Raw genomic sequence first — 23,115 nt, 5'->3', positions numbered from 1 at the left:
GATTGAAAAGATTCCAACTGCTTTGCTAATTATGCTACTGTTCAAGAAATGTTATCACCCTGCCCCAAAGATCATTGCTTATCTTCCTGTTCTGGACACTGAAAGACCAGAGGTGCTGTGGGTTGGCCTAAGGGAAGCCTTTTCTAGCTCTTTGATACCTGAGCAGAGACCAAGAACATCCCGGCCCAGATTCATACAGCTTTACCTGCAGGAGTTTTGGGCTTTCTATCAAGAAACCTGGATTGATGGTCCCTGCCAAAGACAAAATGGGTGAGAGTCAGAGATTTTCTAAAATTCTGCCACTTGCTGGCTTCTTCTCCTAGGATAACGTAAACCAAAAATGAAAATAAATGTCAAAAATGCTGAGATATAGGAGATATTACCTTAAAGCATTACATTGCTTAGCCAAACATTCTGACTGTCTGAAAAGCCTGAACTTTAAAATTTATACTGCTTTCCTGTTCCTGTCTGGGGTGTCAGGGACAAGCGCTCAGTCAGAATGAGTGCATGGGGGGTGGGGGCCATGCTCAGGAGACAAACTGCTTACAAGTGCTCTGCATAAAGCACATTGCCAAGCGGGGGGGCCATGATTCTAGGAGCACTCTTACTACTTCAGACATCTTATCTCTGCTCACTCATTCAATAACACTCCTTCTTTGGCTGCAGAAGTTCTGTTCACAAATTGGTCTACAACTGTGTTAGATGGTATCCCAATAAAAATGATGAACTCTTTGCAAACAACTCAGATCCAAGTTTCCTTTGGCCTCACATGGGCTTGTATGGGACTGAAGGGATGGATTCCAGAGGAAGAGGGGCTCGAGTCTGCAAAGAAAAGTAGATGCTTACTAGGTAGACAAGGAAAGGGAGGCCACTCCTGAGAGGCCGCTCTAGGTACAGTGAGTCCCTTGGGAAAGCTGCAGAGGTATAAAATAGCTCACTAGCGCGGAGAACCAAACAAGCTGCAGGGTTTGGAATTTCCATTTCTTAGAGACATATTGTCCTAGATTGCCAACTCTAACTGAAAGTGTTCTCCTCTCTTCCAAGACCAGACTCAGCATAGAAGGATATATGTTGAACTTCTCAGCCAGTTTCCTTTTCTATTTTGGGTATTCTCTTTTTCTGCCCGTGTTTGCTCACTGATAGTGAGCTGTCATTCTGGCAAGCAGAGATACCGTACAGGGGTGAGGAATTCAAATGAAAAGAGCTAGTGATGAAGCATTATTTATAATTTGAATAGTCTCTGTTGAATATAATAGCCAAGTTGTTAAGCCAGCTCCTAATGCCTTCAGACAATGGTGCAGTGCTCCTCAATTATGGCTGTTTGTTAGACTGATGTTGTGGGGGCCATGATGGGGTTGGGGATGGGGTTGGGGAGGAGACATGACAGGAACAGAGCCTAAAGCAAAGGGAAGGTTTCAACATATTCTGTCCATTTGGCCTACGCCACTCGGCACCCAATCCCCACCCTTTTTTCCTTCCCTAGCACATCTCATGACTTGTTGGCAAGGAACATAAATGTGTGGTAAAGAACAGAGTCATATTCTCTAAGACTTGAGACTAGAACATGTACTTCCAGAGGCTCAAATAGGAAATAAGACAGACTCCTGAGAAGGTGAGAGCTACATCAGCAATGGTGCCCTCTGCCTTTGCAGCCCTCATATGGCTTCTGAGCCAAGACCACCATTCATCTTTTCAGGGATATTTTAGGTTCTTCTCTTGAGGGATAGCTTATATCCTACTCTGTTTGAAGAAGAACTATAAATGTAAAAAAACCTGATTATCACAGGACAGAGAAGAGAGATAAGACTCTAGGGCTCAGGGAGAAAGACGAGGGACTGGCAGTCCCATGGCCCTGCCTACCTCTTGGACACTCTTTGACTCCTTTCTTCCGAAGGTCAGCACAGAGAGCCCAGAGCTGGGGGCAAAAGTGAAGACATGCGGTTCCAATGGGAGAAGGCCATGCTAGGGAAGTACACTGAAGTGTTAGAGAAAAAGGAGAAAGCTGTTAGGAGTGCTGTTAAGGTCTAGGCAGGACGAGGCCACATCTGCCTCCAAAGAAGGCTGACTTCCTCTTCCTTCCAAGGATCACCCTATTCCCAGCCTGGCGCATTGCCTTATCCCAGGAGACCGTTTGTAAAATAACATTTATTTCTGCCAAATAACTCTCCTTACAGAGAGAAATGTCTGAATCTGCAGGCCTGTGGAGTTGGGGAGGGGGGCAGGTGTTGAACTTGGCATACTTATGCAAGATTTATTTAGGATGATCAAGGAAGGCCTCACAGAGGAGGTGATGTTGGAGTGAAGACTGGAAGGATTTATGTCGGTATTTGGCAGAGGCATTTTAGGCTGAAGCAGGGTGAGTGCAAAGCCCAGAAGATAGAAGCAGCTTGCTGCATTTGCGAATCAGCAGGGAGACCACGGTGGCTAGAGCACAGATGCAGAGAGGAAGAATGGAAGAAGATTGGGGACAGATCGGGTAGGACTTTCTGGGTCCTTAATAGGGCTTTGGCTTTTACTCAGAATGAAATGGGAAGCCATTGCAAGGTATGAGCAGAGGAGTAATATGACCGTATTTACATTTAAAAAGGATCCACTGGCTTCCGTATGGCTAAAAATGTAGAAGGACAAGTTAGGAGGGCATTGCAGGAGGCCACCTGATATCATCTAAGTTGCCAGGACTCTGGAGAAAATAGGAATGGCTTGGAATCTAGTGCCGACTTCCCCCCTCCAGTCTATTACTTTAAAAACCTCAAGGAGGTTGGGCATTTTTGTTGCTGTTGCTAGTGTGCATGCAGCTCCACTGGGCCATTCTCGATTTGCATCCACAGTGTATCCGGGGAGGAGATCTGACAACCATTAGCTCATAGGAACATTCAAAGGAATTCACAATGACTGTACTAGCTTAATGAAGAGAAAAGGGCAGATGAATCACGGTAGATTGAAAACACCTTTCACTGCTTTAGAAAGGATAGGGTGACATCTCTCCCTGTCTCTATTCTAGCACCAACCTAGCTGGAATCTCATAGTGTCTCAGACTCAACCTGTAAAAAATGAAGCTTCATCATTGCCCTCAAACCTCCTCCTCCTGTTCTTTTCTTCATCCCCAGAAACGAGAAATCTCTATCTACTCAGGGCCCCACAACCATCAAAATCGGTGTCATCCCAGGCTATTTCTCCCTCCCTAACCCAACAGATCCATGACCAATTCCTAGGACTCTTACCTCCAAATTATCTCTGGATTATATTCGCTTATCTTCATCTCCACTACCTCCCTAGTCGTAGTTAGAACCACAGTAATTATCTCCTCTTTGGTCTTCCTGTTGCTAGTTGTCCATGCTGTACACTCCCCAGTTAAATTTCTAATATCAGACAAATTATTCTAAAATGAAAATATGGCCCTTCCATAGCTCTTCACTGCCTACAGGATAAAGTCCTCAGTTCCCTGTTTGACTTAATAAGATATAATTAAATATACAAGATATAACTATATATATATATATATATATATAGAGAGAGAGAGAGAGAGAGAGAGAGAGACCCTGTTAACTCCGTTTCTCTGAAGGAACCTCACTAGCACAGCAACCCAAACATACTTAATTAGACTTTGCACATTTTTTCTTGCTTCCAGGAATGCTATCTCCTCCCCCTTGCTCCTGTTCCCATTGGCTGACTTACTTCTACTTAAAGATTTTGATCACATGCTACCTTGTCTATGACAACTGTTTATTCTCCCTGCACCACAGAATTTGAAGTAGGAGTTCCAGTTCTTTGTACTTCCAGAGCACCTTGGGCTTACCCCCACCAAAGCCTTCATCATAGTCCATTTTTCTGGCCTGCTGGCTGTTCCCACTAAAGTGTGAGACCTGTGAAGGCAATGGGTGGGCTCTGTCTTACAGTATCCTTAACACCTACCTATTATAGAGGTTCACACAGAGAAGATACTGAGGTTAATTGAATCCCTTCATCCATTTCATTAATATTTATGATATACCTACTGTGATGGTTAATTTTATGTGTCAACTTGAGTGGGCCATGAGGGGCCCAGATATTTGGTCAAACATTATTCTAGGAGTGTCTGCAAGAGTATTTGTTGATGAGATTAACATTGGAATCAGTAAACTGAGTGAAGCAGATTGCTCTCCATAATGTGGATGGGCCTCATTTAATCAGTTGAAAAGCCTGAACAGAACAAAAAGAGCTGACTCTCCCCAAATAAACAGAACTCCTCCTGCCTGACCATTAAGCTGGGACATCAGTATTTTCCTGCCTCAGACTTGAACTGAAACATTAGGTCTTCTTGGATCTTGAGTCACTGGTTTTTGGACTGAAACTTACAGCATTGTCTCTCCTTATTCTCAGGCTTTCAGACTTGGACAAGAACTTGTATCACTGGCTCTCCTAGGCTTCCAGCTTGCTGACTGCATATCATGGGACTTGTCAGCATCCATAATTGTGTAAGCCAATTTCTTAAAATAAATCACATCAATTTCTCTCAATCCCTAGTGCGCGCTCTCTCTCCCCCCACATATATACATGTATCTAAAATATCTACTAAATGTTTGGGCTTGTGCCAGATCCTATGGAGATTAAGATGTGTTAGACTATGTATGTAAATATAAGGTATTTGTACTATTTTTAATATTATCATCATCCTGATGTATAAGGAACACTTAGCTTAAAAGTTGATATAGACTGTTATATACAACCTGTTGCCCACTGAGCTGTGTGCACTTGTCAAATTTTGTCCTATTTTCAGGGGGAAACACTAAGATAACAAGTCAAGAGCTGTTTCTCCAGTGGTATGGAAGTGTTGCGCCATGCTAGCTATCTACTCCTCACAGATCCTCTTGTGGTATACCATATTTAATGTACATAGGTAGGGCCAAGTGGTCTGGGATCATGAAGCTGTTCAAGGTCAACTGACTCAGTTATAAATACAGTCTGCTCAGGCTTCGAGGACATTCTCACATATTATTTCAGGACAGAGCAAAGTGAAATTTGTATATAATGCTTTGGTTTTGCACAGGCTTCAAAATGGTCTTTGTTTGGGATTTGGGGGATATTGAAGGAGGCTTGTGGATTTGCATGGTCTGCTTTGCTAATGCAATTGACATTATTATAGTCAATTCTGGAAATCAAGGCTTAGTTTTAGTGACTCCAATCATACTTTGACATAGCCTCATTATATCAACTGATAGGCCACTAAAGTCTTGTATGTTAACCACTCAGTCCTTAGATCACAGAGGGAAAGGTGAGAAGAAAAATGGCATAAGGAATGGTGACAGATTGTATTTTCCAACATTAATGTATTTATCCCATTTCACATAATTTTCTTACAATGTGATTGACAGTCTTCCCACTAGGTTTTCTTGCATCTGGGTGGGGTTTTTTGAGTGCCATGACCAGTGGAAGATAATATGTGACTTTCTTGGCTAGATTATTAAAATAATACAATCTTTGACTCTATTTCTCTCTGTCTCTCTGAGACTCTCACTTCTCTCTCAAGCTCCCTGGAACCCAGCCACCACTTTGTGAGTAAGCCTAGGCTACATGGTATGTTCCGGTTGAACATCTCAGATCAGCCATCAACTTCCAGCCAGTATCAACGACCACACATGTGGGTGTGCAAGGAGGCTTCCAATAATTCCAGTCACCAGCCTTGCTATCTTCTTCAGCTGAGGCCCCAGGTATTGTGGAGCAGAGGTAAGTTTTTTCACAGTGCTCTGTCTAAATTCTTGACCCACAGGAACCATGAGAGATCATAAATAATTATTTGTTGTTTTAAGTCACTGAGGCTTAGGCTAAATTTGTTATGCAGCAACCAACAACTAACATAGGAGCCAAAGGCCTTGATGCTGGAATGAATGCCTACGAAATGGTGCCTCCTTCGATTCAGTCAGCTTCATTATTCTAATGGGAATGACACAAGTTTTTTTTTTTTCTAGTTGAATAAATAATTTTAACGAATGGACTCTAAGTATCAATGTGATTTCTGCATGATGATTACTGGAGATTAATACAGGAATTTTCAGCTGTGGCGTCTCTCATACTAATTTAGCAGTGGGATTATAATAGGCAGGGTAGTAATGGAGGCCAGTTGATGTGAAAGAATGATCAGCACTGGCTTCAGAGCCTGGAAACCCTAGGTTCCCATCTTGCATCTGAGTCTATGTGTGTGACCACAGCTAAGTCTCTAAGTCTCTTAGCTTTTCTGATCCTACGTTTTTTCATTTACAAAAATGGAGTATGGCCATTGGCTCGGTTTTCCTTGGAAGGTTTATATGAAAATCAAAAGCAATAAAATAAAAAAAATACCAAGAGACCATGAAGCACTATGGTCATAAGAGGTCCTATTCTCCATCTTTCATAGCCCAACCCATCCGACAGCACTTGTATACCACGCATAGCAATATCTGGACTGACAATTTCTGTTAATTCTGATGGTTTTTCTTTAAATAAATAAACCTAATTTTGACATAGTTCAGAACTTATGCATCCAAATTCAATGAGGGTAAAGCTCAATGACACCAAATATGATATTTTAAATACCACATAGATTCTTTAATACTAAAATAGTACTTTTTTTCAAAGTCCTGCCTATATCCATTCTAAATATTTCTCCAATTGAGTTCCATATCTATGACTACTACCCTCAGGGTAAATGCTAGCCCTTATGACTTCTTTTTTTTGAGGGGGGGGGGCTGTGCCCATGGCATGTGGAAGTTCCTGGGCCAGGGGTGAAACCCACACTACAGCAGTAACCCAAGCTGCTGTAGTGTCAATGCCAGATCCTTAACTTGCTGTGCAACAAGGGAACTCCCCTTAAGACTTCTATGTGTGATTTAAGACACAATGTCCTTCAGCCATAAAATAAAATGAAATAATGTCATTTGCAGCAACAGGATGGACCTAGAGATGATCATACCGAGTGAAGTAAGTCAGACATAGAAAGACAAATATCATATGATAGTCTTCATATGTGGAATCAAAAGAAAAAAAAATTGTACAAATGAACTTATTTCCAAAACAGAAAGAGACTCACAGACAGAGAAAACAAACTTATGATTACCAAAAGGAAAAGGTGAGGAGGGATAAATTAGGAGTTTGTAATTAACAGATACACATACTATATGTAAAATAGATAACCAACAAGGAACTACTGTATAGCACAGGGAAATATATTCAATATTGTGTAGTAACCTATAAGGGAAAAGATTCCAAAAAATTTTATACACACACACCCACACACACACCCCTATAATTTATTTATATATATATATATATATATATATATATATATATATATATATATATAAGTGAATCTCTGGGCCTGAAACTAACACTATATTGTAAATCAACTATACCTAAATTTAAGAAATTTTAAAAATAGTAACACCAAAGATCTACAGTGTCTCCAGTGTCTCTTTCTCCAGTAGGGTATTTACCAAGGTTCTTGGCAACCGCAGCACAGACTAAATTTCAGCTCCCATTTGCCCCCTCAGCCAGGTACCTTTGTGGAGTGAAAAACTTGGAACGACCACATGCAGCCACCCTTACTCTCCTCATTTAAGCCCATGGGATTACACCTAGATTATGACAACAGCCTTTTAGTGTACTACCTGATCCTGTCCCCACTTACACACCCTGCCTGTCAGAATAGTGATCTGACAATGATATTCTCACGCCTGAAGTCCTATGATGTTTCTCCATTTCTTACAGAATAAATTCCAGATTTCTTAGCCTAATGTGAGGAGTCCTCCATGAGCTAAACCCTATTCTCTAGCCTTCTCTCTGTACCTGAAACTCCAAGGTTCTATAACATCAGAATTTGTAGTTTTCCACATTTCCTGCTATTTTATACTTCTCAATCTTTGTTCCTATGGATCCCTCTGCAGAGACTGCCTCATAAGTCCACACTTCTTCTGTCCTTAATGAAATTCTATTCATCTTTTGAGTTCGGGTTGGTGTCACCTCCCCCAGAAATCTTCCCCTCGACAGCCCAGATTGTGCTGAGGAAGGCATGAGGCTGGGAGGCTCCTCGGCTGTGCTCCCTTAGCCCCTGATGCCCGGCTCTACCTTTCAACCACCATTATAGAACTGACCTCCCTACTAGAGGTCAGTGAATAGAAAGACTGTTTCTTATTTAACATTGCATTCCTAGCAACTAGCAGAGTGCCTGCCACATATTATGGGCTTAAGATGTATTTATCAACTGAATGAAAGAAAAAGTGAAGAATCATAGAATACTAGCACCAAAGGGGAGTTAATAAAATGTCCAGTCCATTTCCTTATTAAATCTATGAGAAAAACTTAGGCCCAGAGAGGGTAAATAAATAGCTGATGAAAGTTACATAGTTAGTTAAAAACCGAACCAGGCTCAGCACCAAAATTCCTTTCCTCGTATCTTTTCATTTTCCTACACTGACCCTAGACTTATTATCTCTTTGATATCCAACCAAATAGACAGGTACTTTTCTGGAGAGAATTTCCAATTTATAAATCTCTGTTCAAATGCTTTTCTCCCCTATTTTCTGGCAAATACCATCTGTCAACTGGTATTTTATGTGAATGGAACAACAGAAGGTTTGTGCTCTTCGGAAAGTGTTAGAAGTTAATACTTCCCGCTGTGATGCATATTTGGTTGCTTAAAGAGAAAAAGTCTTTTTCAGCATGAATAAGGAAAAATCTACTTGAAGCTTAACTAATTCCTTTACAAACTGTGGTTGAGTTCAAGGTTGCTTTGATCCTTCCAGAACTTTTTAAAAACTGTAGCATGTCTGTTTATATATATATATATATATATATATAACTCTATCCCCCAAGAGATATCAGAACAAGAGATTGATAACATTATTAGCTTGGAAGCCATTGAAGAATTGACAAGGAAGAAGTGGATGATATAAACTCTGTAAATTCTAAACCTCTACATATACATAAAAATGGTTAAAACAATAAGGCAAACAACAGATGAGGAAAAAATTACCAGGAAATATGACAAAGGGCTAATATCTATACAATATAAGAAGCTCATACAAATTGCTAAGAAAAACATTAACGCACTCAATAGATAAGTGGGCAATGGAGATGAACAATTTATAAAAGGAAATGTTATTAGTAAACAAACATATGGGAAATATTTAAACCCTCTAGCAAGCAAAGAAATAAAAAGAAAACATTAATGAAGTGCTTTTTATAGCCACGAAACTAGTCAAAATCACAATGCTGTTGACTATCCATGGTGTTCACAAGGTTGTGGTAGAACTGGCACATACCTATATCATTGGTGGCCGTGCAGGTTGGGATAAGCATTTGGGGTTTGGCTACGTATAGCCTTTGGCATAGTAATCTTACTTCTGAGAATTCAACCTCAGGAAATAATCCAAAAGGAGAAAATAAACTATAGTCATAAAAATGTCCATTTAAGTATTATCTAGGGTAGAAAAATAAGAAATCACCTAAATATTTAATAAAGTAAATTATCTAGCGAAGCAGTAATCATCTAAATGATGGGACATTATGCAGTCATTATAATTATGATCTGAAGACAATGTAAATAACAGAAAATGTTTAAGACACAAAAAGTGAAAAAGGTATAAAGAATAAAACTATGGTATAATCATGGATATGAAAACACATTTTGTTGGTGTGGACCCCATCTCCTGTCTTCATGTTCCCATGAGATGATTTTGCTCCACTCTCCAGGAGGAAGTAGTATCAGAGAGAGATTTTAAGGCCTTCTCTTTATCTCTCACTTTTTTCCTCTTCTAGGGAGAGGGAGGATTAACAAGATGGTGAACACCGGGTACATGCAGACATGTGTTTGTTGCTTGCTCTCTTTGGGGGCACTCGCTCTTCTCTCTACCTCTGCTTCCACACATGTTACAGAGAGCTGGATCAGGATCAGGACCTAGCTTCCAAAGGCAGCAAGACTAGAAGTCTCCCTCTGTTATATTCCTGCTCATCCAGGGTATAACCTTCCTGTGGCTAAATGGGGAAATGCCTGGTCTGCAGACCCAATTCTCCCCATATATAAATCCCATGATATAGATTTGAAAGTAATATGGAACCTCCAGTTTAGCAACCAGTCCAAACCAGTTCTTCCAATCCACATTGACCAACTAGAAAAAATTTTCACCTGGTTCCTGTGTTTAGTTTTCTACTGCTTTCAGAGAGAAGAAAAAAAAAAGGCTGAGTAATTGAGCTACACTCAATCCAAACATGAGTGCTCATGGGCTTAGTAGCGAGTCCAGCAAAATTAAAGCCATTTCACTTATTAAAGAGATAGATATGGTTGTGAATTTTTTTACCTTCTTTCACTGGCTTTTCTATTAATCTCATCTGAGATCTGAATATCTCCAAACTCTAGGCAGGTAGCAAATACTTCTCCTGGACTTAGTCCAGGTAATGCTGTGTTGCTGGCATGCACCCAGAAACCACTTTTATAGGGCTTCTGCCAGCTTCGTGGGAGCATGGGTAGTTTTGTATTTCCCAGGGGTAGCTATCCAAAAACTATTCACTGGTATAAGAGTGGGAGCCTAACCATAGGTGGATCAATAAGATCTCTTCCCTAGTATTTTATTTTTTTAAATTTATTTAATTTTTGAAAATTTTTTGTCTTTTTAGGGCTGTACCCTTGGCATATGGAAGTTCCCAGGCTAGGGATTTAATTGGAGCTGCAGCTGCCGGCCACAGCCATGGCCACAGCAACAAGGGATCTGAGCCATGTTGGCAACCCACTCCACAGCTCACGAGCTCACAGCAACACCAGATCCTTAACCCACTGAGCGAGGCCAGGGATCGAACATGCGTCCTCATGGATACTAGTCGGGTTCATTACCACTGAGCCATAACAGGAACTCCAAGTATTTTAAAAGCCAATCTGAGAGAATAAAACTGATATAGAAACTAGCAATGGAGAAAAGGACATATTTATGGAGTGGTGAACCTCCTGGTTCCAGTTGTTACTGACAACAAGCTATACCCTTCCTTCTTCTATACTTGGTAACCCTAAACCAAAAAATTCTCATTTTTGCATAAGCTGGCTTGAGTTGGAATCTACCCAGAGTTCCGACTACTGCAGATGGACCCCGTGTCTATGAAACTGTATCCCATCAAGGGGTGCTTTGGGGTTAGTAATGAAGCTGCCCTGATTCTCATCCCAGGCCTACTTAGGAAGGTTGTGCCAAATTATACTATAAAACTTAATCTCTGTCAGAGAAAGGCTCTTCTGCATGTAACCCATAAGAAGAAATCACATTTTAAATAATCCCAACACCACGTGGTTTTTTTTCAGAAGATTAAATCAAAATTGTTCAAAATCACTCACTTGTATTTCATCAACTCTGTTAGAAACACAGCAGGTATGAATGAGTAGCAAATTCATGAATTGTGCATTAGTTTATCTTTTCCCCAAGGTTAATTGTTTGCTTTATTTTTTCTTCTATTAGAGCTGTCAGTGCACAGTGATATATGGTAAGCCTTGCATCTTGATGAGAAACAAAAAGAAAATTTTAAATGTGGATATAATTATACAATGACAGAGAGTTTGTTTCGTTTTCCTCCCCACTAGTTCTCATCAGGGCAAGAGTTTTTGGAAATTAATACAATCAGCCTGGGAATAAATACATCAACAAACAGAGCTTATGCATCTGCTGACTGATCTCCCCATGAAGAACACTATCTAGAGCTGGGCTTTAGCTATTAGGCAGTGCAAAGGTTGTTCATATGTGTGTGTGTCTGTGTGTGTCTGCGTGCGTGTGCATGTATAGGTTTAAATCAAAAGACACATGTACTCCAATGTTCATTGCAGCACTGTTTGCAACAGCCAAGACATGGAAACAACCTAAATGTCCATCGACAGAGGAGTGGATCAAGAAGATGTGGTACATATCCACAATGGAATATTACTCAGCCATTAAAAGGAATGAAATATCAGCATTTTTGGCAACATGAATGGACCTAGAAATTGTCATGCTAAGTGAAGTCAGTCAGATGATGAGACACCAACATCAAATGCTATCATTTACATGTGGAATATGAAAAAAGTACACAATGAACTTCTTTACAGAACAGATACTGACTCACAGACTTTGGAAAACTTATGGTTTCCAAAGGAGACAGGTTGGGGGTGGGGGGGTGATGAGGGTTTGGGACAGAAATACTATATCATTGTACAACTATAAATGTAATAAATTCATTGAGTAATATAAAAAAAATAAATCCATACCGTGGGCTGTTTTCCAAACTAGAGATCCCTTTCCTGACCTAAATGGTTATGGGTGATGATTACAGACTCTGTACTTTTCTCTCCTTAGCACTCTGGATGTCCTTTGCTTTTACCAAGCTTGCCAGATAAACCTTTGAGTTGGCAATCAATATTTACTTTGGCTTAGGTCAAATTCTATTTCTCTTTTACTCTAAGTATCATTTGAGAAAACAGAGAATATTGGCAATAGCCAGAACCTCTAGAATGAATTAACACTGTCAACCACTTAATGGCATAAACTTCTCCTCCATCTCCATTTTTTAAATGAATAGGATCAGGTTCTAAAGAACTCCTTAGATACCTTGGAATGAAAAAAAAAATGCAATCACATTTCTATCTCTCAAAGTCTTTTTGAAAATCTCATTGCAATACCAGTTTTACTTCCCTTTTCTTTCCATGGTTATCTCATAAAAAAAGAAATCAAGATGTTTTGTTGTCTAATCTGACGCACCTCTTTCCATAACTGGGATACTGACCTCAAGCTACTCTCTAGAACTTTGACTCATCCTGTTTTATTTTCCTCATGGATCTTATGCTTCTACTGAAGACTGAAGAGCAAGTGTAATCTCTCTGGGTAGTATATGTGTCGGGGATAAAGGCTGATGGGAAAATTCTAGACATCCTCTTAGATTCTGGCTATCTGTGAAGAAAGGCATCCACAATGCCAATAAGCATGGGCAAAGGTTTGTGTTTCAGACGGAGGGGTCCCTGACTCAGTCAAGAGTGTCATGTGCTTAAAATAAACATGACAGTGGTCAATTAAAAATATTAATAAACTTTTATAAACTGTGAATATATAGAAACACATAAAGTGAATTTGCCAGTTACGGCTATTAGGAATTAATTATCTTTTACCATAGCCTGATTGTTTGTATATAAATTTAAGTTTGCAAAGCTACTTCATTTTAATCAAGTAAGATCAGCATTGTCATTACATCATTTCTCTGCTCTTGTTCATAGCAAAATTCCTAAAACTTGCACAGCTGTCTATAGTCATTGTCTCTCCTTGGCCTCCCATTGCTTCCTCAACCAAATCCGACAGGCTTTCATGAAACATTCTTCAGCGACCACCCTTATTAAATTTCTCAGTAACCTCCGTGTGGCTAGGTCTGTTGGTCATTTCTCAGTTCTCAGTTCTCTTTTTGCTTAATCTCCCAGCAAAATTTGATGTGATTTATCACTTTCCTCCTGCCTTGAAACATTTCCTTCTGAAGCACATCTCTCTCATTTCTCCCTCTATGTCACTAGCTGTTCCTTTTCAGTTTTATTTGTTGATTCCACCTGATCTACTTAATCTCTTAATGTACGAGTGACCCAGGTTTAGCCCTTCGACCTCTTTTCTTTTTCATCAACACTTTCCTCTTTAGGCAGTGATCTTCCATTTTCATGGCTTCAAAATCATCAAAATTCTCAAATCTGGAGTTCCCGTCGTGGAGCAGCGGTTAACGAATCCGACTAGGAACCATGAGGTTGTGGGTTCGGTCCCTGCCCTTGCTCAGTGGGTTAACGATCCAGTGTTGCCGTGAGCTGTCGTGTAGGTTGCAGACGTGGCTCGGATCCTGCGTTGCTGTGGCTCTGGCGTAGGCCGGCGGCTACAGCTCCGATTCGACCCCTAGCCTGGGAATCTCCATATGCCACGGGAGTGGCCCAAAGAAATAGCAAAAAGACCAAAAAAAAAAAAAAATTCTCAAATTCTTTCTCTTCATATCTAAGCACCGTCTAAGTTTGAGATGCAGATATTCAACTGCTAATTGGACATTTCCACTTAAATATGTAATAAGAATGTCAAACTGCACATGTCAATAAGAATTTATGATGGCCCCTAATGTCCTCGCAGTTTCCCTATCTCAGATGATGTCAATTTGAACCTTTCACATAATCAGGCCTAAAACATCAGAATCAGCCTTGGTACCTCTCTTTCCCTGACATATCATTTATCAAGAAATTGTGTTAGCTCCATGTATAAGATATATTCCAAATCTGACCATTTCTTACCACTTCCGCGGAAAACAATCAGGGTCTAAGCCAACATCATTTCTTGCCTGGATTATTATAATAGTTTCCCAACTGCTCTCTGTTTCCATCCTTGGCCTCTTATAGTCTATTCTCTGCAGAGCAGACAGAGTTATCTTTTTTAAAAAAATGCAAGTCAGATCAAATTACTTTCTTGTTTAAACTCCCAATAACTTTCTGTCACACTCAGAATAAAACCTGAAGTCTAACGATGGCCTAGAAGGCCCTGTGTGATCTTGTCCTATCTCCTACTGCCCTCAGTTTTCCTCCCTGTGCTCCAGCCTGTACCTCCAACATACTAAGCATACTCTCCTTACAGTTTCTGTGCTGTCTCCTTCTGCCTGGAAAGCTCTTCCTCTAAATTTTTGCATGGCTGGATTTCATTCAGACCTCTGCTCAGAAAGCTCCACCTCAAAGAAGCCTTTGTGAAACATTCTACCAAAAAGATACTCCATCCATCCTACCCATCCCTCTCTATTCCCTTATTCTGTTTCAGTTTTTCATAGAACATACTACTCTGTGAAATTATACATTATGTTATTTGTTTATGTATTTATTGGCTGTCTCTCCACTTAGACTATAAGCAACATAAAGGCAAGGAGTTTGTCTTGTTTACCATGACAACCTTAGTGCTGAGCATATAATAGGTACCCAAAACACCTGTGTGGTGAATGATCCAAATATGTAATTTACACAAGAGAAATCTAAGACATGAAAGGTTAAGTAATTTGTCCAAGGTCACAGAGACAGAGCTTTGACTTGAAGTCATATTTCCATGGTATTTACTCTGGTTGAAATTACCCATACTCATGCACAATGCTTGAACAAAAAAACTCTGAGGTAAGACTGTATCACCAAGCTCTTTCATTATATGAAACAGCAACATACTGCATAGCACAAGGCAAAGCCCAGCAAACTAGCTTGCAATAAATTTCTAATGCACACACCAACAGATAAGATTTAATACTTAGCTTTCCAAAGACAAGCCTGACCAAACTTCAACTGATGATGATTGGATTTCTCCTCAGACATGTCCTTTTTTTTAATGGATGGGTTGATTACAAATAACTCATCTTTTCAGATTGTTCATTACTTAACAAAGAAATGAGAGAGAGAGAGCCAGCATCCTTACTGCTGCCTCCTGCAAATGGAAGTGAGGCTCAGACATACAGGACTGCACATTAATTTGATTTTTTAAAAATAGGGACTGACAATTTTAATAATTCAACACATAGATGTCTCTATCTTTGCACATGAGCTTTTTTAATCTTTGGAGACTAAGATAGAAATCATTTCTTTGGTACAAAGTAAGATAAAGTTTTCTTTAATTGTGGTCTTTTGTAGATAGCTCTGCTTCATGGTGCCTTAGTGCCAAGAAGCTTTTTTTTTTTTTTTTTTTTTTTTCCCCTGAAAAAAAGAAGGGACTGTCTGTAATCCTAGGTCTGCACCATAGTCCTTTAAATGTATATGAAATCCAATCATTTCTAATTTATTTCTTCGGATCTCTTAGATCTTAGTCTTCAATAATTTGTCCCTTCAAAAGCAAATATTTAGGGCCAGACTCCCCTCCCTCAACCATCACCACTCTTTAAAGGATCTGTGAAATCCAAAGGGATCTCTTCAATCCATGGTGCTTTGATGTATGAGTGTTGGCAAGGAATTGCTTGTATCTATAAGTGGTATCCATATGGGCAAGATCTTTGACTTTTTTTTTTTTAATGGCCGCACTTGTGACATATGTAAGTTCCTGGGCCAGGGACTGAATCCGAGCCACAGCTGTGACCCATGGCATAGTTGCAGCAATGCAGGATCCCCCAACCCACTGCGCTGGGCTGGGGATTGAACTCACACTTCTGCAGCAACCTGAGCTGCTGCAGTCACATTCTTAACCCATTATGCCACAGTGGGAATGCCAAGATCTTCAACTCTTTTGATGAAACTGGTCGATTAGGATTTTGTCTGAGTCAGAAGGTTGACATTAACATGCTTCTTTCTGGATTGACTCTTATTTATAGGACAGAACCAAACACTACATTGAATGCAGGGGAATCATGAGTTTGTGGGCAGAGAGAGCCCCAGGCTCTGCTTTTGAAGGGGAGCTACCAACCAGAAGATTAAAATCAAATTTTACCTCTTTGGACAGCTCCAGGATTATCTGAACATGCTTTCATAAGCTGAGTCATCATTGGAGCCCACCTTCAGTTTTGTCTTCTATTTTAGAGCAGGACATTTAAGAGTTTTGGATTCAAGAAAGAGCTGGGCTTGAATCCCAGGTTATAGGCTATTTGCCCTTATGCAGGTTACATGACTTTTGTGTTTCCATTTCCTTGTCTATAAAATGGAGATGATGTTAGCCCCTGCTTCACAGACCTTGTGAGGATTAAACGAACTGATGTTTATAAAATGCTTACCCTAGTGCCTAACGCATAAAGCAATTCTCAAGTATTAGGACAAAACCACAGAATTTATATATAGGAAGAGAATATAAATTCAATTAAAACATTAAAATACATTTATATTTTCATGTTGTAGGAAATGACAACATAATGCATCAAATTTGATTAAGAATGAAATTGAGACTAGAAATTATTCCACAAAGTGATGAAACTGGAAGATTTTTGAGTGGCTTCTACGAGAATTAAATCAACCCCCTCAGCCCTTTTCAGAAACTGGAACCTTTGTCCACTCTGAAGTTATCAGAAGGGAATATCTGATCTACTCATGCGGCCATTGGCATAACACCACTCTGTATCCTCCTACTCTGTAATCCTCACGTGTACTCTTAGAATCCTGTCCACAGATCAAATTTTCCCAGACTAGGTACTCAGTCTAGACACTGAGGAAGTATTTGCTGCCGTACCATATGCGAAAAAAAATTCAGTACCCTCCATCATAACCACAAATTCTGACTTAAAATGAAACACAGAAGAAGAAATAAAAAGGACAAGTCTAAAACATTCAAATGCTCACAATCAGTCAGAACCACCAGTCTCATGACTATTTTAGAGAATGTTTTGTTTTGTTTTAGAAATGGAAAGCTGGTAATATTTTGGAATGTGTCAGATTCTCATGCTCTAAATGCCCTTTACTTGTTTTTAGGTAACTTGTGAGAGTCCGTACAACAAACGATCTAGACGTTAGACTGTGGGCTGATTCTAATTAGGTAGCGAAAATATCAAAATAACATAACAATATGTCCAAATACTCAAATGGTTGAGTTCTAGGGATGTTGGACATTCAGAAATCTTGAATTATGGGGAGTTCATGATTTAAAATGACATGTTTTCCTATGAGTGACAGAAGGCTTGATCTGCCTAACTTTCTTAAAGGCCAAATGTAAAGTACTTGATTTCTATTTAAACTACTTTTCTAAGAACTTCTATTTCAAATATCCACTCCTTACCACTCATATATATTTATGGTATTGATATTTACTAAGACTAATTTTATAGGAAACTGGTGACCCAACGGTTCCAGTTTTTAAATGTTTTTGCTTCTGCTGTTACTGTTTTTCGATCTCCTAGACCGGTTAGAAATAAAAAGCCAAAAATAAAATAGAACAGGTTCAGGTAGCCTAGGTAAAATTTAATTGGACTACAACCCAAGTCACAAGTCACAAAGCATAATTTATCAGATGCTCAAAACAATCTTGGGAGGTCACCAAAGGGGTTTGATTTCAAATAGCTATTTTTCAGTAATAACAATCAGTAGGATGCTGTTTATCTATATTCAACCCTTTGACTTTTTTTCTAAATTGCTTTTTACATAGAAACAGAAGTTCTTACTTTGGGGAATCTTATGATTGTTTTTTTAAAATTGATTTTTATCTATATTTGGGAAGGAGGTGAATGTTTTACCAGAAAACAAGTGATTACTGAAGGGGATGTATATGGATTCCCAGAGCTGCAATAAACTCACTGGTGATAATAAATTGTGGTTTTCTAGCTTTGATTTTTTTGGGGGGTGGAGATTGTTGTTTACAAGGAAACATCACACTTTAATGAACGTTTTTATTTGCTATCACTGAAGCAGCCATTTAAAAGGGACGGAAATATTTGTTACATATTTTTATTTACACATTTCACCTCTTTATTGTTCAGTGATACATGGTGCAGTGAATACATAATGGGTGTAATACTGCCACCTCTTGGTTATGTAAATGAGGTGCTCTGCAGTCATAATTCTCCATCTTCAAATTGGAAAATGTAAGTGCTTGAAAATCAACTGAGCCTTTTCTACTTTGGTATGGCAAAAACAGTTGTAAATAAATATCTATGCTCTTAAAGAGCTTCTATAAAGTACATTGTCTGCTACCTTACACAGTGACCATCCCTTCTAGCTTACTGAGCCTCTACGGGGCATCTTCTGGTCTCAAATTTTCTTTCACTCTTTTGAGGACATAACCTTGGATTATCTTATTTCTAAGATAATAAGAAATTATCATAAGCACAGGTATTTTTTATGCATTAAAAGATACCTGTGCTTATGAAACAAACGTGATGGGGATATTTTGTGCTGAAGCATTGCAGAAAACAATGGTCAGACATGGAATAAGTTTAGAATTGCTTAGAGTGTCCTTTATTCAATCAAGATCAAGTTAATACAATCTTTGCTTAAGTATAACCTAAGGCATAGAAATCCAATCATTTTCTTTTTTCTTTCTTTTTTTAAAAGAGCATTCCCTCTTCATCTTAATCAATTTTAATCACGTTAGCAAGGTATTAGATAACCAGATTACAGGCTGGAAAAGCTGGCATTTTCTTATTAAGGAAGGCCTAAAACCTTGATTGAAACTGAATATAGTGCCCGAGGAACAAAAAAGCTAGATAATTTTTTTTCTCTCACTTAGGTAAGAAAGCGCTTATAAAAACAACACACTGGGTAATCTCCCTGTGGTTAGGTAGATGCTAAGATCAATTACCGATTTCAACAAGAAGGGTAAGACCTAGCCACATTGGAACACTAGATAGTGTTTCACCATTGTAATAACACTGCTGGTTTCTACCAAACTTTACATTTTACACAGCCTCTGCACACCTGTGAGCTCACATGATCAGACAGTCAGTTTCCTTGATGGGAGCACATAATGCAGTCCTGAAGGACTTACTGCCTTTTTGTCTGTCAGGTAGTCAATTGTGCTCTTATTCAACCAAGCAATAATATGAATATGCTGTCGTCCAGACTCAAAGGTGACCCTGCTGACACCATCATGAGGATGGATGTGCACATGGTGACTGGTGAGGGCAGTAAAGGTTGTCATACATATCTGCTTGCCTGTTTCCCCTGGCAACCAAACACTGGCCCAGGATTGGGGACAGAGTATGTAACTCTAGAATGGGTTATATTCTATGCAGAGGCTTTAGGGAGAAAAAACAAATCTCAAAACTGGAAGAGACCTTAGAGAACATCTAGTCTAACTCGAAGAAGGGAAAAATCAGGGTCTGAGAGGAGACATGAATGGGTCACCCAGCAGATGTGTGGCAAAGCAGGACCAGAAGCTGGGTCCCCAGCCTTCAAGGCCAGTTCCCTTCTGCCCCATCAGGCTGGCTCTGGGCTCTTTAGCCCTGTCTTCTGCCTTCAAGGTGTAGAAGCTGAGATCTGATTCTTTCCAATTACAAGTGGTAAAGGCTTTTAAGCCATACTCTGTTACTCGAATGGTAGTTTTCAAATTGAGGACATAACCTTGTATTATCTTAGAAGTAAGTGGACACAGCTTAAATGATAATCTCTGGCAGTTCACCAAAGAGGAAGCTGAAGAACATGGCCTATAGTCTTTATGGAGCCAAAGGAGAGAGTGCCACCCATAGGGAAGCAGAAACGTGTCCTGCACAGGTCTCATAGCAGGACTGTGCTCTAGTGGAGCCCGGTGCTTTTCCTGCAGCACGTTGACAATCTGTTACTGCTCTAGTGCATCAACCAACAGGGCAGTGGGGAGGAAGGGTTTTGAAAGAGTGAAAGAAAATTTGAGACTAGAAGGTGCCCTGTAGAGGCTCAATAAGCTGGAAGGGATGGTCACTGTGTAAGGTGGCAGTGGGAAGAGGGGGGACTCACTGTTTCCATTGAACCTCCATCACTAGCAGCCCTTCCTGCTTCCCACTGTTCTCAGTGACTGGCCTCACCCCTGATTTAGCGTTGGGGGGATCCAAAGAAGTTAGAGCTCCAAGCATGCTATGTTCTTCTGGCCCAATAATTAGTACCTGAACTTGAAATATGGAAGAACAGGAGTTGTTTGTTAGAACAGCTTACAGTCTATACAGGCCACAGAAGCAGCCGAGAGGCTCAAGAAAGAGAATACAGATCACTCGTGTTTCTCGCTGTAATTTTGCATTGACCTCTGAAGTAGCAATTATGGCGGTGATTGTGATGAGGGAAGGGACTCTTTCTGGTTTTTGGCATCCGTACAGAGTTGGTAAGAGAAGAGCTCTGAACTTCAGGTAATGAAGGTCTCAGGCAGTAACGTGAGGCCTTCTAGCTCTAGGCAGCCAGCTGGACGGGGCCACGCAAGCCCAGCCAGAGCACATCACTTCGATTAACAGAGGCAGCCATGGAGCACTGTGGGGAAGTGGCCTCTCAGGCCCCAGTGTGGGCTTGGGCCCCTATTCTAAGCCTTCATGTTGTAAATGTCCTTATTGCATGTAATGGTCCCAAAACAAGCAAGAGAAAAAGACTTTGTGCAAGTGCATGGTGTGGCAAGTGTATACGAGAGCATGCTTTGAATGATGTACGCAGATCGAAGTGTGATGTTGTGGGCCGGCATGTCTTGTGTGTCTGCGGATGTCCTTTCAGGTTCAGTAAAGCGTTGTGAAGGGATGAGGCTATAGGGTGTGTGTGGTGATGGGGGCAGAGAGGTGGAACTTTCAAGTCACTAGTGGCTCAGCTAGGTGAAAAGGAGAGTGACATAGTATTCAGCAGCGGGGTGGCTGAGGGGCACTGGGAGGCCTGATATTTTGGGCATTCTGTGACTCTAGAACCAGACCTTATCCTAATGAGGAATTCTGGCTCTTTCTTAGCTTGCAGACCACTAATAATAATAACAGCTGTAATTTCTTGAGCATTTACCATGTGCCAGGTACAGTGTACTAAACTCTTTCCATGGATAAGTTCATTTTATTCTTCTAACCATGCGGTTTCTGTGGACGAAGAAACTGAAGCACAGACAGTTTAAGTAACTTCCCTCAGGCCACTCAACTATTACACGGCAGAGCCAGAACTGGAACCCAGGCAACCTGGCTACATAGCCCATGCTCTTTGCCACTATTCTTTACAGTCTCTTATCTGTCACCTCTCTATCAAAACCTACTTATTCTGAGGACCCCAACCCTCTCCTTTTACAGATGTGGAGATGGCAGCCTGGAGAGAAGGAGCTTGACCAAGTGGCCGTTGGTAGAGGTCGTGGCTCACCCATACCCTGTTCTTTCCTTGATGTTGTATAGCCAGCCCCCTTGGGGTGGGGGCAACCTTCTCCATGAACACCATATGTAATTCTGGCTGGGCTGTCATTACTGGTCTTTATTTCAAAGGCTTGAGCATAGCGGGTCAGAAACAAAGTCTCTTTGCTGGTTTGAAGGCACATGGAATCATTCCATTCTCTTTCCTTTTTGTCATTAATGTTGTGAATGAGGGTATATTTTGCTTAAGGCTGCACACAGATGCACCTTTCAAAGTACTCTAATCTATCAGCCTTGGAGTATTAGGGAGAAAGTGAGTTTGACAAGTCTAGTGAAACACCTCAGAGGACACTAATCCAGGAGGGTTACTACCTATTTTTTTTAAGTAGCCAAAGTGCTAAAAAGCAGGATCTGTGATAAGACCAGAGGCTAAGCCATAGGAATATGAAGATTCATTTATGAATGTCTCTTGGTGATATGACAAAACGAAATGAAATATAAGGAACTGTAAAATTGCTTTTTTAACTATAAATTTTACACTGTGTAGCCATGTGTATGTGATAAGCAAAACCAGAAGCACACATGGTCGATCAATGTTTTTGACCATCTTAATGACCAAATGGTATGTACTGCTTGGATGCTGGGATCATTTATACACAAATTAGACAAGGCTGCCCCCCTTCCCAAATGAGCTGCTAGGGGATGAAGCACTCCTAGCAGTGGTTGTGAGCTATCCCCTCCCTAAATTTTTGGAGCAGCATGTAGTTGTCTGCTAACTTGGAAATACGACATTTCTAACCAAGAAGCAAATTCTAGACTTGGAAGAAACAAAGTCCAGTTTGTAAATCAGGAATGCACATTATGCATTTTACTCTGGAAATGTAGCAAATGAGCCCCCAAATGAACTCACTATATAAATCAGTGGATGAGCTAACCTTCCAGAAAACTATCAGAACTGCTATGGAGGATAAGAGGAAGCTTATTTAAGAGCACCATCTTCAAAAATGGCGAGGCTCCTCACCACATGCTAGCTTACAGGACAGAAGACTGGCAGCTCTGGTGGGTGCAGTTTCCTCTGGCTTTAAAACACCTTTAAGAAAAGTTGTAAAAAAAAAAAAAAAAAAGAAGGAGTTCCCGTCGTGGCACAGTGGTTAACGAATCCCACTAGGAACCATGAGGTTGCAGGTTCGGTCCCTGCCCTTGCTCAGTGGGTTAACGATCCGGCGTTGCCGTGAGTTGTGGTGTAGGTTGCAGACGCGGCTCGGATCCCGCGTTGCTGTGGCTCTGGCGTAGGCTGGCGGCTACAGCTCCGATAAGACCCCTAGCCTGGGAACCTCCATATGCCGCAGGAGCGGCCCAAAGAAATAGCAAAAAGACAAAAAAAAAAAAAAAAAAAGTTGTATCAGGGTAACTGTACATGGCGGTGGAAATGGAGGGGAGGTAGGAGAT

General features: G+C 40.4%; 2 long non-coding RNA genes across 6 annotated transcripts in view; one reads left to right on the top strand and one right to left on the bottom strand.

Annotated features, from left to right (window-relative positions):
• The window catches only part of LOC102158351 (uncharacterized), a 758,918-nt gene that overhangs the window by 249,017 nt on the left and 486,786 nt on the right, over nt 1-23,115 (bottom strand). The window lies entirely within an intron of this gene.
• On the top strand, nt 4,360-12,219 carry LOC146394799 (uncharacterized). Its single transcript, XR_014835897.1, has 2 exons — nt 4,360-5,703; nt 11,810-12,219. It is a non-coding gene; the product is annotated as an uncharacterized LOC146394799 (long non-coding RNA).

Source organism: Sus scrofa, chromosome X (assembly GCF_054392235.1).
Source record: "Sus scrofa isolate SSC_HxYL_T2T_F1_AM1 chromosome X, Sscrofa_HxYL_maternal_Yorkshire_Landrace_v2.0, whole genome shotgun sequence".
Taxonomy (NCBI): Eukaryota; Metazoa; Chordata; class Mammalia; order Artiodactyla; family Suidae; genus Sus; species Sus scrofa.
The sequence above is the reverse complement of the archived record's forward strand: the minus strand, read 5'-3'. Positions and strand labels throughout refer to the sequence as shown.